We start from the raw sequence: 12,180 nt of genomic DNA on the forward strand, positions 1-12,180 counted from the left end.
ATAGAGCTAAGTCATCAAGAGAAATCTCCTCTTTCTTGTGTTTAAGACTTTTTCTAAATTCTTTCCAACTTGGCGGAAGTTTGTCAATAATCGACGGAATTATAAAGGAATCATCAAGTAAAATGCCTTGCAAATGAATTTGACTCACCATGTGTTGGATTTCATGCAGTTGATCAATAACAGGTCTATCATCTACCATGCGATAATTCAGGAAACGACTCACAGAGAATTTTTTGCTGCTAGCATCCTCCGCCATGTACTTCGCTTCGAGTGCGTTCCAAATCTCACTTGCCGATCCCATTCCCTGATATATGTCGAACAAAGTATCCGACATAGCATTGAGGATGTGCCCTTTGCAGATGTAATCATCTTGTTCCCATTTCATTCTTGCACGAGCCTGCGCTAATGTCTCATTTTCAACTGTTGTCGGCCTTGGGGATGTGAGAACTCGAACTACTTTGAGCGACGTAAGGATGAAGTGCAACTTCTTCTGCCATCGCTTGAAATTCCCTTTGTCAAATCGCTCAAGTTTGACAAAGTCTTGGGACATTTGACGGATTGAGTACAACGCCATTGAAGCAAAGATAAATCTGTCTTAAGATTGTTAGTGAAATAATTATGTATCTGTTGGAAAGAAAAAGCAGTAACCAGTTTGCTTCAAGGCGCGAAATCGCTTTCCTTAAGACAGATTTCGCCCCCACTAGAAGTGTGCAAAGGGGATCCGCGAACTGCCTCCAAGATACAATGAAGCCAGTAGGAATGTCCTACTAATTTGACGACGCTATGCACAAGCGGAGTCAAATCCGAAATGCCCTTAGAATCTTACAAGCCTGAGAGAATCAGTCTAATTTCTGTTACTGCAGTATAACAGTAATTAGATAAACAATAAGAAAATAGTTTAGTAAAACGAATTTTGGTGGGAGCAAGAAAGAGAGTATAATGCACTAGAAGTCTTAAGAATTTATCCAGAAATGGGTAAATTCGATTGTACTTTGAAATGGTTGGGTTCTGCAACTTTTATAGAGCCTCTGGTGTCTTTTCAGTGTGAAAAGCACCCCTGTATAGAGTCTTTCCAGATCGGTTTGAATTCTGGCCGTTAGATCGCGCCCATACGCGATTCAACGAACCAGATCAATCCTAGAGAGTCTGTTGGGATATTTAAATTCCCGTCCTCCCATCTAACCGTTAGATGATCCATCTATGGTACAGATCGCACCCCTTAGATCCTTGACCGTTGGGAAGGGACACAACCCAATGGATCGCACCCACTGACCGTTGGAGTACTGGGCCCGCTGGGCCGACCGTTGTGCTCGAATCAAAGCCCAACCCAATCGAACTATTCGACACTGGGCTTGGGCTTGATGGCCCTTTGAACTATTCGGCCCACCCACTAGACCGATCCACAATCGTCTAGATCCAACGGTCCAGATCAGATCTGGAAAAATTAAAGGCTCCAATCGCTCCTCGCTACGATGCGGCGTGCGAAGTGCAAAGTGCGCCTAAAAAAGCGCCAATAAAGCGCCACTATGCGCCCTATAGCCCATTGCCCACGCCGCGCGTGCGTGTGCGCGTGCGCGTGCGCGAACGGTGCGTTGCACCGTCCCGCAGGTCCAACCATGGGTTCAACCCAATGTGCAATCAAACAAGTAATAGAAAAGTGTAGTGCTTTATAAGCCCTTCTCTTTCTTTTCTCTCATCCGATTTGGGACTATCTTTTCAACTACATTACACTATTCTCTTTCTCTTGCAAAAAGCAACTATTTCCAAAGAAAAGTTTTTCTTTTTCCAAAACACACTTAAAGAAAATATTTTCCAAAAATTGTTTTGACCAAAAACACTTGATTTTGACAAATCTTTAACAATCCCCCACCATTTTCAAAATCAAAAAAGATTTTCTCATCAGGCTTGGAATTTTTATGCATAAATAAAGGTATCTTTCGATTTGAACCTTTACTTAGTGAAAACACATCAAAGTTAACCAGAATTGCATAGTAGACATGTCTTTGAACTAGCGATTCTATTTGGTTAACCGGACACATCTCACACATAAGAATTTATCTCTTTAGGCAATTTCTAAAAAACCGACACATGAATTGGCCTTGTGTCTATATCTTGGTTTCATGAGTGCTCTAGAAACTAGCCAGGTCTCATAGGAAGCGGCACCACTCCCACACTCACATAGGTAGACTTATCAAGAGTGCCCCTGTAACTATAACACTCCAACACTTTGTTATAAGTCTATTAAGAGCTCAAATGCTCAGCCTTTCCCTTTTATACATTACAGGTACCAAGCACTTTACCTTGGGATGGAAATATAATATATATTATAGTGCTTGCAATCACTCCATATGATGTACTTTGACTCATTGAACTCAAGACTTGATATTTATTCAAGTGTTGAGTCGAGGTTCCATCATTGGTGACTATTTGGTAATGGCTTTAACCCCATCCCTAATGATGTTTTACACACCATATCTCTCGCAAGAGCTTTAGTAAATGGATCAGCCAAATTTTGGCTTGATCTCACAAAATCAATAGTTACTACTCCATTAGTAAGTAACTCTCTCACAGTACTGTGTCTAAGTCCTATATGCCTGGACTTACCATTATAAACATGATTATATGCCCTTGATAGTGTGGCCTGACTATCACAGTGGACATAAATCGATGGCATAGGATTAGGCCATAACGGAATTTCCAATAACAAATTCCGAAGCCATTCCGCCTCTTTACAACATGCTGCCAGAGCTATAAACTCTGCTTCCATAGTGGATGTTGAAATGCATGTTTGTTTCTTAGAGACCCAGGAGACTGCTCCCCCACCAAGGGTGAAAATCCACCCACTGGTTGATGTATGATCTATACGCTCAGTTATCCAACTAGCGTCAGTGTATCCTTCTATTACAGTTGGATACCCACCATAACATAAACCATAGTCTATAGTTTTCTTTAAATATTTTAATACTCTATAGACTGCATTCCAATGAGAGAAATTTGGATTACTGGTAAACCTACTAAGCTTACCCACAGCAAATGCTATGTCTGGCCTAGTACAGGTCATAGCATACATAAGGCTACCAATCACACTAGCATACCCTAGTTGAGAAATAGTCCTTCCAGAATTAAGATATAACTTCCCACTAGGATCAAAAGGAGTTGAAGCAGGTGAACAATCAAAATGATTAAACTTTTTAAGAACTTTTTCAATATAATGTGACTGGGTTAGAATCAAACTACTGTTATGTCTTATGATTCTTATACCCAAGATCACATCTGCTTCACCCATATCTTTCATATCAAAGTTTTGAGATAAAAATAATTTAGTACTTTGAATACATTCAAAATCTGTACTAAATATTAACATATCATCAACATATAAACATATAATAACACCACTACCACCTTTAAAGTTACTATATACACATTTATCTGACTCATGAATTCTATAACCATTAGAGACTAACACCTTATCAAATCTTTCATGCCATTGCTTAGGAGCTTGCTTTAGGCCATATAAAGATTTGACTAATTTACAGACTTTATGCTCTTGACCAGGTAAAATGAAACCTTCAGGTTGTTCCATATACACTTCTTCATCAAGTTCACCATTTAAGAATGCTGTTTTAACATCCATTTGGTGAATGTGAAGTTTGTATATGGAAGCAAGAGCAATCAAGACTCTAATGGTAGAAATCCTAGCAACGGGTGCATAAGTATCAAAATAATCAATTCCGGGTTTTTGAGTAAACCCTTTGGCAACTAACCTAGCTTTAAACTTTTCTATAGTTCCATCTACTTTGATCTTCTTTTTGAAGATCCACTTACACCCAATAGGTTTAGATCCAGGTGGTAGATCAACTAAATACCAAGTCTTATTACCCATAATAGAATCCATTTCGTCATTAATTGCTTCTTTCCAAAAAGCGACATCCTGTGACTTTATGGCTTCCGTATAGGTTTGAGGGTCACTTTCTACATTTAAATCTAACATTATAGAAGATTTGAGTTTTTCTCTTGTCCCTTCTACTAGGTAAGTAACAAAGTCAGGACCAAAACTCTTTTCACTTCTATCTCTTTTACTTCTTCTTATTTCACTAGGTTCACCATCTTTTGTTTGTGGTTCTAAAGAAAGTTCCACAGTATTACTAGGCTGAACTTCTTTTGGAATTGAAGTGAACCTATTCTCATAGAAGAAGGCATCTCTAGATTCAATTATTGTATTAATTTGTAGAAAATCATTAGGTACTATAACTAGAAACCTATATGCCTTACTATGGCTAGCATATCCTAAAAAAATACACTCTATACCCTTCTCACCTAATTTTCTTAATTTAGGTTTAGGAACTTTAACAATGGCTCTACAACCCCAAACTTTAAGATAATTCAAGTTTGGTTTTCTTTTCTTCCAAAGCTCATAAGGGGTTACATTATTCTTTTTACTTGGTACCCTATTCAATATGTAACAGGCAGTAAGTAATGCTTCACCCCAAAAACTTTTATTCAAACCAGAATTAACAAGCATAGCATTAACCATTTCAGTTAAAGTTCTATTTTTTCTTTCTGCTACACCATTTTGCTGTGGTGTATAAGGGGCAGAAGTTTCATGAACTATGCCCACTGATTCACAGAAAAGAGGGAAATGGTATTCACCACCCCTATCAGATCTAAGGCATTTAATGCATGTTTCACATTGGTTTTCTACTTCTGTTTTATAAACCTTAAACTTTTCCAACACTTCATCTTTATGACTAAGTAAATATACATAGCAAAATTTAGTAAAATCATCTATAAAAGTAACAAAATACTTTTTACCTCCCTTGGTAGGAACACTATGTATATCGCATACATCGCTATGTACAAGGTCTAACAGATTAGAAGTTCTATCTACTGAGGGAAATGGTTTAGTTATTAATTTAGTTTGCATACATATTTTGCATTTATCTACTAAATCAATTTCACATTTTGGAATTAAATCTAACTTAACCATATCATGCATTTTTCTAGTATTAACATGTCCTAAACGATTATGCCATAAAGATAAAGAGTCAACAACATAAGCAAAGACATTCACTTTATTGATATTGAGTTTAAACATCCCTTCATACATATATCCCTTTCCAACAAAGGTACCCCCCTTAGAAAGAATGAATTTGTCAGATTCAAATACGAGCTTGAAGCCATTCTTGTTAAGAATGCTTCCAGAAACTAAATTCTTTCGCACTTCAGGTACATGAAAGACATCGGTAAGAGTGAGGCGCTTGCCGGATGTAAATTCCAGTTCTACTTTGCCTCTTCCTTTGACTTCTGCCGTCGACGAATTGCCCATGTAAAGGACACTTCCATCTTCAACCGTTTCATAGGTCGAAAACAGATTCCTGTCTTTGCAGACATGCCTCGTCGCACCCGAGTCAATCCACCAATCATTGCCATCTTCAAGAATATTTGCTTCTGAAATCATGGCCACAAACTTGTTGTTGTCTGTTGGTGTTCCCGACTTCTTATCTTTAAGAAGTCGACATTCACTCTTGTAGTGGCCTGGTTTGCCACAATTGAAACAAGCACCCTTCCTTTTCTTATTCTTATTATTCTTCTTGTCAGGGTGTTTGTTTCTCTTCCGATTGCCTTTCCCTTGTTGGTTTGGTTTATTGACATTTTCCACCAAGTGTATCTTAGAGGAAGAATTCTCATGATCATCTTTATGATCTCTAATCCTTGACTCTTCCTCAATCCTGAGGCATAGAGCTAAGTCATCAAGAGAAATCTCCTCTTTCTTGTGTTTAAGACTTTTTCTAAATTCTTTCCAACTTGGCGGAAGTTTGTCAATAATCGACGGAATTATAAAGGAATCATCAAGTAAAATGCCTTGCAAATGAATTTGACTCACCATGTGTTGGATTTCATGCAGTTGATCAATAACAGGTCTATCATCTACCATGCGATAATTCAGGAAACGACTCACAGAGAATTTTTTGCTGCTAGCATCCTCCGCCATGTACTTCGCTTCGAGTGCGTTCCAAATCTCACTTGCCGATCCCATTCCCTGATATATGTCGAACAAAGTATCCGACATAGCATTGAGGATGTGCCCTTTGCAGATGTAATCATCTTGTTCCCATTTCATTCTTGCACGAGCCTGCGCTAATGTCTCATTTTCAACTGTTGTCGGCCTTGGGGATGTGAGAACTCGAACTACTTTGAGCGACGTAAGGATGAAGTGCAACTTCTTCTGCCATCGCTTGAAATTCCCTTTGTCAAATCGCTCAAGTTTGACAAAGTCTTGGGACATTTGACGGATTGAGTACAACGCCATTGAAGCAAAGATAAATCTGTCTTAAGATTGTTAGTGAAATAATTATGTATCTGTTGGAAAGAAAAAGCAGTAACCAGTTTGCTTCAAGGCGCGAAATCGCTTTCCTTAAGACAGATTTCGCCCCCACTAGAAGTGTGCAAAGGGGATCCGCGAACTGCCTCCAAGATACAATGAAGCCAGTAGGAATGTCCTACTAATTTGACGACGCTATGCACAAGCGGAGTCAAATCCGAAATGCCCTTAGAATCTTACAAGCCTGAGAGAATCAGTCTAATTTCTGTTACTGCAGTATAACAGTAATTAGATAAACAATAAGAAAATAGTTTAGTAAAACGAATTTTGGTGGGAGCAAGAAAGAGAGTATAATGCACTAGAAGTCTTAAGAATTTATCCAGAAATGGGTAAATTCGATTGTACTTTGAAATGGTTGGGTTCTGCAACTTTTATAGAGCCTCTGGTGTCTTTTCAGTGTGAAAAGCACCCCTGTATAGAGTCTTTCCAGATCGGTTTGAATTCTGGCCGTTAGATCGCGCCCATACGCGATTCAACGAACCAGATCAATCCTAGAGAGTCTGTTGGGATATTTAAATTCCCGTCCTCCCATCTAACCGTTAGATGATCCATCTATGGTACAGATCGCACCCCTTAGATCCTTGACCGTTGGGAAGGGACACAACCCAATGGATCGCACCCACTGACCGTTGGAGTACTGGGCCCGCTGGGCCGACCGTTGTGCTCGAATCAAAGCCCAACCCAATCGAACTATTCGACACTGGGCTTGGGCTTGATGGCCCTTTGAACTATTCGGCCCACCCACTAGACCGATCCACAATCGTCTAGATCCAACGGTCCAGATCAGATCTGGAAAAATTAAAGGCTCCAATCGCTCCTCGCTACGATGCGGCGTGCGAAGTGCAAAGTGCGCCTAAAAAAGCGCCAATAAAGCGCCACTATGCGCCCTATAGCCCATTGCCCACGCCGCGCGTGCGTGTGCGCGTGCGCGTGCGCGAACGGTGCGTTGCACCGTCCCGCAGGTCCAACCATGGGTTCAACCCAATGTGCAATCAAACAAGTAATAGAAAAGTGTAGTGCTTTATAAGCCCTTCTCTTTCTTTTCTCTCATCCGATTTGGGACTATCTTTTCAACTACATTACACTATTCTCTTTCTCTTGCAAAAAGCAACTATTTCCAAAGAAAAGTTTTTCTTTTTCCAAAACACACTTAAAGAAAATATTTTCCAAAAATTGTTTTGACCAAAAACACTTGATTTTGACAAATCTTTAACAATCCCCCACCATTTTCAAAATCAAAAAAGATTTTCTCATCAGGCTTGGAATTTTTATGCATAAATAAAGGTATCTTTCGATTTGGACCTTTACTTAGTGAAAACACATCAAAGTTAACCAGAATTGCATAGTAGACATGTCTTTGAACTAGCGATTCTATTTGGTTAACCGGACACATCTCACACATAAGAATTTATCTCTTTAGGCAATTTCTAAAAAACCGACACATGAATTGGCCTTGTGTCTATATCTTGGTTTCATGAGTGCTCTAGAAACTAGCCAGGTCTCATAGGAAGCGGCACCACTCCCACACTCACATAGGTAGACTTATCAAGAGTGCCCCTGTAACTATAACACTCCAACACTTTGTTATAAGTCTATTAAGAGCTCAAATGCTCAGCCTTTCCCTTTTATACATTACAGGTACCAAGCACTTTACCTTGGGATGGAAATATAATATATATTATAGTGCTTGCAATCACTCCATATGATGTACTTTGACTCATTGAACTCAAGACTTGATATTTATTCAAGTGTTGAGTCGAGGTTCCATCATTGGTGACTATTTGGTAATGGCTTTAACCCCATCCCTAATGATGTTTTACACACCATATCTCTCGCAAGAGCTTTAGTAAATGGATCAGCCAAATTTTGGCTTGATCTCACAAAATCAATAGTTACTACTCCATTAGTAAGTAACTCTCTCACAGTACTGTGTCTAAGTCCTATATGCCTGGACTTACCATTATAAACATGATTATATGCCCTTGATAGTGTGGCCTGACTATCACAGTGGACATAAATCGATGGCATAGGATTAGGCCATAACGGAATTTCCAATAACAAATTCCGAAGCCATTCCGTCTCTTTACAACATGCTGCCAGAGCTATAAACTCTGCTTCCATAGTGGATGTTGAAATGCATGTTTGTTTCTTAGAGACCCAGGAGACTGCTCCCCCACCAAGGGTGAAAATCCACCCACTGGTTGATGTATGATCTATACGCTCAGTTATCCAACTAGCGTCAGTGTATCCTTCTATTACAGTTGGATACCCACCATAACATAAACCATAGTCTATAGTTTTCTTTAAATATTTTAATACTCTATAGACTGCATTCCAATGAGAGAAATTTGGATTACTGGTAAACCTACTAAGCTTACCCACAGCAAATGCTATGTCTGGCCTAGTACAGGTCATAGCATACATAAGGCTACCAATCACACTAGCATACCCTAGTTGAGAAATAGTCCTTCCAGAATTAAGATATAACTTCCCACTAGGATCAAAAGGAGTTGAAGCAGGTGAACAATCAAAATGATTAAACTTTTTAAGAACTTTTTCAATATAATGTGACTGGGTTAGAATCAAACTACTGTTATGTCTTATGATTCTTATACCCAAGATCACATCTGCTTCACCCATATCTTTAATATCAAAGTTTTGAGATAAAAATAATTTAGTACTTTGAATACATTCAAAATCTGTACTAAATATTAACATATCATCAACATATAAACATATAATAACACCACTACCACCTTTAAAGTTACTATATACACATTTATCTGACTCATGAATTCTATAACCATTAGAGACTAACACATTATCAAATCTTTCATGCCATTGCTTAGGAGCTTGCTTTAGGCCATATAAAGATTTGACTAATTTACAGACTTTATGCTCTTGACCAGGTAAAATGAAACCTTCAGGTTGTTCCATATACACTTCTTCATCAAGTTCACCATTTAAGAATGCTGTTTTAACATCCATTTGGTGAATGTGAAGTTTGTATATGGAAGCAAGAGCAATCAAGACTCTAATGGTAGAAATCCTAGCAACGGGTGCATAAGTATCAAAATAATCAATTCCGGGTTTTTGAGTAAACCCTTTGGCAACTAACCTAGCTTTAAACTTTTCTATAGTTCCATCTACTTTGATCTTCTTTTTGAAGATCCACTTACACCCAATAGGTTTAGATCCAGGTGGTAGATCAACTAAATACCAAGTCTTATTACCCATAATAGAATCCATTTCGTCATTAATTGCTTCTTTCCAAAAAGCGACATCCTGTGACTTTATGGCTTCCGTATAGGTTTGAGGGTCACTTTCTACATTTAAATCTAACATTATAGAAGATTTGAGTTTTTCTCTTGTCCCTTCTACTAGGTAAGTAACAAAGTCAGGACCAAAACTCTTTTCACTTCTATCTCTTTTACTTCTTCTTATTTCACTAGGTTCACCATCTTTTGTTTGTGGTTCTAAAGAAAGTTCCACAGTATTACTAGGCTGAACTTCTTTTGGAATTGAAGTGAACCTATTCTCATAGAAGAAGGCATCTCTAGATTCAATTATTGTATTAATTTGTAGAAAATCATTAGGTACTATAACTAGAAACCTATATGCCTTACTATGGCTAGCATATCCTAAAAAAATACACTCTATACCCTTCTCACCTAATTTTCTTAATTTAGGTTTAGGAACTTTAACAATGGCTCTACAACCCCAAACTTTAAGATAATTCAAGTTTGGTTTTCTTTTCTTCCAAAGCTCATAAGGGGTTACATTATTCTTTTTACTTGGTACCCTATTCAATATGTAACAGGCAGTAAGTAATGCTTCACCCCAAAAACTTTTATTCAAACCAGAATTAACAAGCATAGCATTAACCATTTCAGTTAAAGTTCTATTTTTTCTTTCTGCTACACCATTTTGCTGTGGTGTATAAGGGGCAGAAGTTTCATGAACTATGCCCACTGATTCACAGAAAAGAGGGAAATGGTATTCACCACCCCTATCAGATCTAAGGCATTTAATTCATGTTTCACATTGGTTTTCTACTTCTATTTTATAAACCTTAAACTTTTCCAACACCTCATCTTTATGACTAAGTAAATATACATAGCAAAATTTAGTAAAATCATCTATAAAAGTAACAAAATACTTTTTACCTCCCTTGGTAGGAACACTATGTATATCGCATACATCGCTATGTACAAGGTCTAACAGATTAGAAGTTCTATCTACTGAGGGAAATGGTTTAGTTATTAATTTAGTTTGCATACATATTTTGCATTTATCTACTAAATCAATTTCACATTTTGGAATTAAATCTAACTTAACCATATCATGCATTTTTCTAGTATTAACATGTCCTAAACGATTATGCCATAAAGATAAAGAGTCAACAACATAAGCAAAGACATTCACTTTATTGATATTGAGTTTAAACATCCCTTCATACATATATCCCTTTCCAACAAAGGTACCCCCCTTAGAAAGAATGAATTTGTCAGATTCAAATACGAGCTTGAAGCCATTCTTGTTAAGAATGCTTCCAGAAACTAAATTCTTTCGCACTTCAGGTACATGAAAGACATCGGTAAGAGTGAGGCGCTTGCCGGATGTAAATTCCAGTTCTACTTTGCCTCTTCCTTTGACTTCTGCCGTCGACGAATTGCCCATGTAAAGGACACTTCCATCTTCAACCGTTTCATAGGTCGAAAACAGATTCCTGTCTTTGCAGACATGCCTCGTCGCACCCGAGTCAATCCACCAATCATTGCCATCTTCAAGAATATTTGCTTCTGAAATCATGGCCACAAACTTGTTGTTGTCTGTTGGTGTTCCCGACTTCTTATCTTTAAGAAGTCGACATTCACTCTTGTAGTGGCCTGGTTTGCCACAATTGAAACAAGCACCCTTCCTTTTCTTATTCTTATTATTCTTCTTGTCAGGGTGTTTGTTTCTCTTCCGATTGCCTTTCCCTTGTTGGTTTGGTTTATTGACATTTTCCACCAAGTGTATCTTAGAGGAAGAATTCTCATGATCATCTTTATGATCTCTAATCCTTGACTCTTCCTCAATCCTGAGGCATAGAGCTAAGTCATCAAGAGAAATCTCCTCTTTCTTGTGTTTAAGACTTTTTCTAAATTCTTTCCAACTTGGCGGAAGTTTGTCAATAATCGACGGAATTATAAAGGAATCATCAAGTAAAATGCCTTGCAAATGAATTTGACTCACCATGTGTTGGATTTCATGCAGTTGATCAATAACAGGTCTATCATCTACCATGCGATAATTCAGGAAACGACTCACAGAGAATTTTTTGCTGCTAGCATCCTCCGCCATGTACTTCGCTTCGAGTGCGTTCCAAATCTCACTTGCCGATCCCATTCCCTGATATATGTCGAACAAAGTATCCGACATAGCATTGAGGATGTGCCCTTTGCAGATGTAATCATCTTGTTCCCATTTCATTCTTGCACGAGCCTGCGCTAATGTCTCATTTTCAACTGTTGTCGGCCTTGGGGATGTGAGAACTCGAACTACTTTGAGCGACGTAAGGATGAAGTGCAACTTCTTCTGCCATCGCTTGAAATTCCCTTTGTCAAATCGCTCAAGTTTGACAAAGTCTTGGGACATTTGACGGATTGAGTACAACGCCATTGAAGCAAAGATAAATCTGTCTTAAGATTGTTAGTGAAATAATTATGTATCTGTTGGAAAGAAAAAGCAGTAACCAGTTTGCTTCAAGGCGCGAAATCGCTTTCCTTAAGACAGATTTCGCCCCCACTAGAAGT

Source organism: Tasmannia lanceolata, unplaced genomic scaffold, assembly GCF_043159265.1.
Source record: "Tasmannia lanceolata isolate RefF3 unplaced genomic scaffold, GAP_Taslan_0.1 ptg000008l, whole genome shotgun sequence".
Taxonomy (NCBI): domain Eukaryota; kingdom Viridiplantae; phylum Streptophyta; class Magnoliopsida; order Canellales; family Winteraceae; genus Tasmannia; species Tasmannia lanceolata.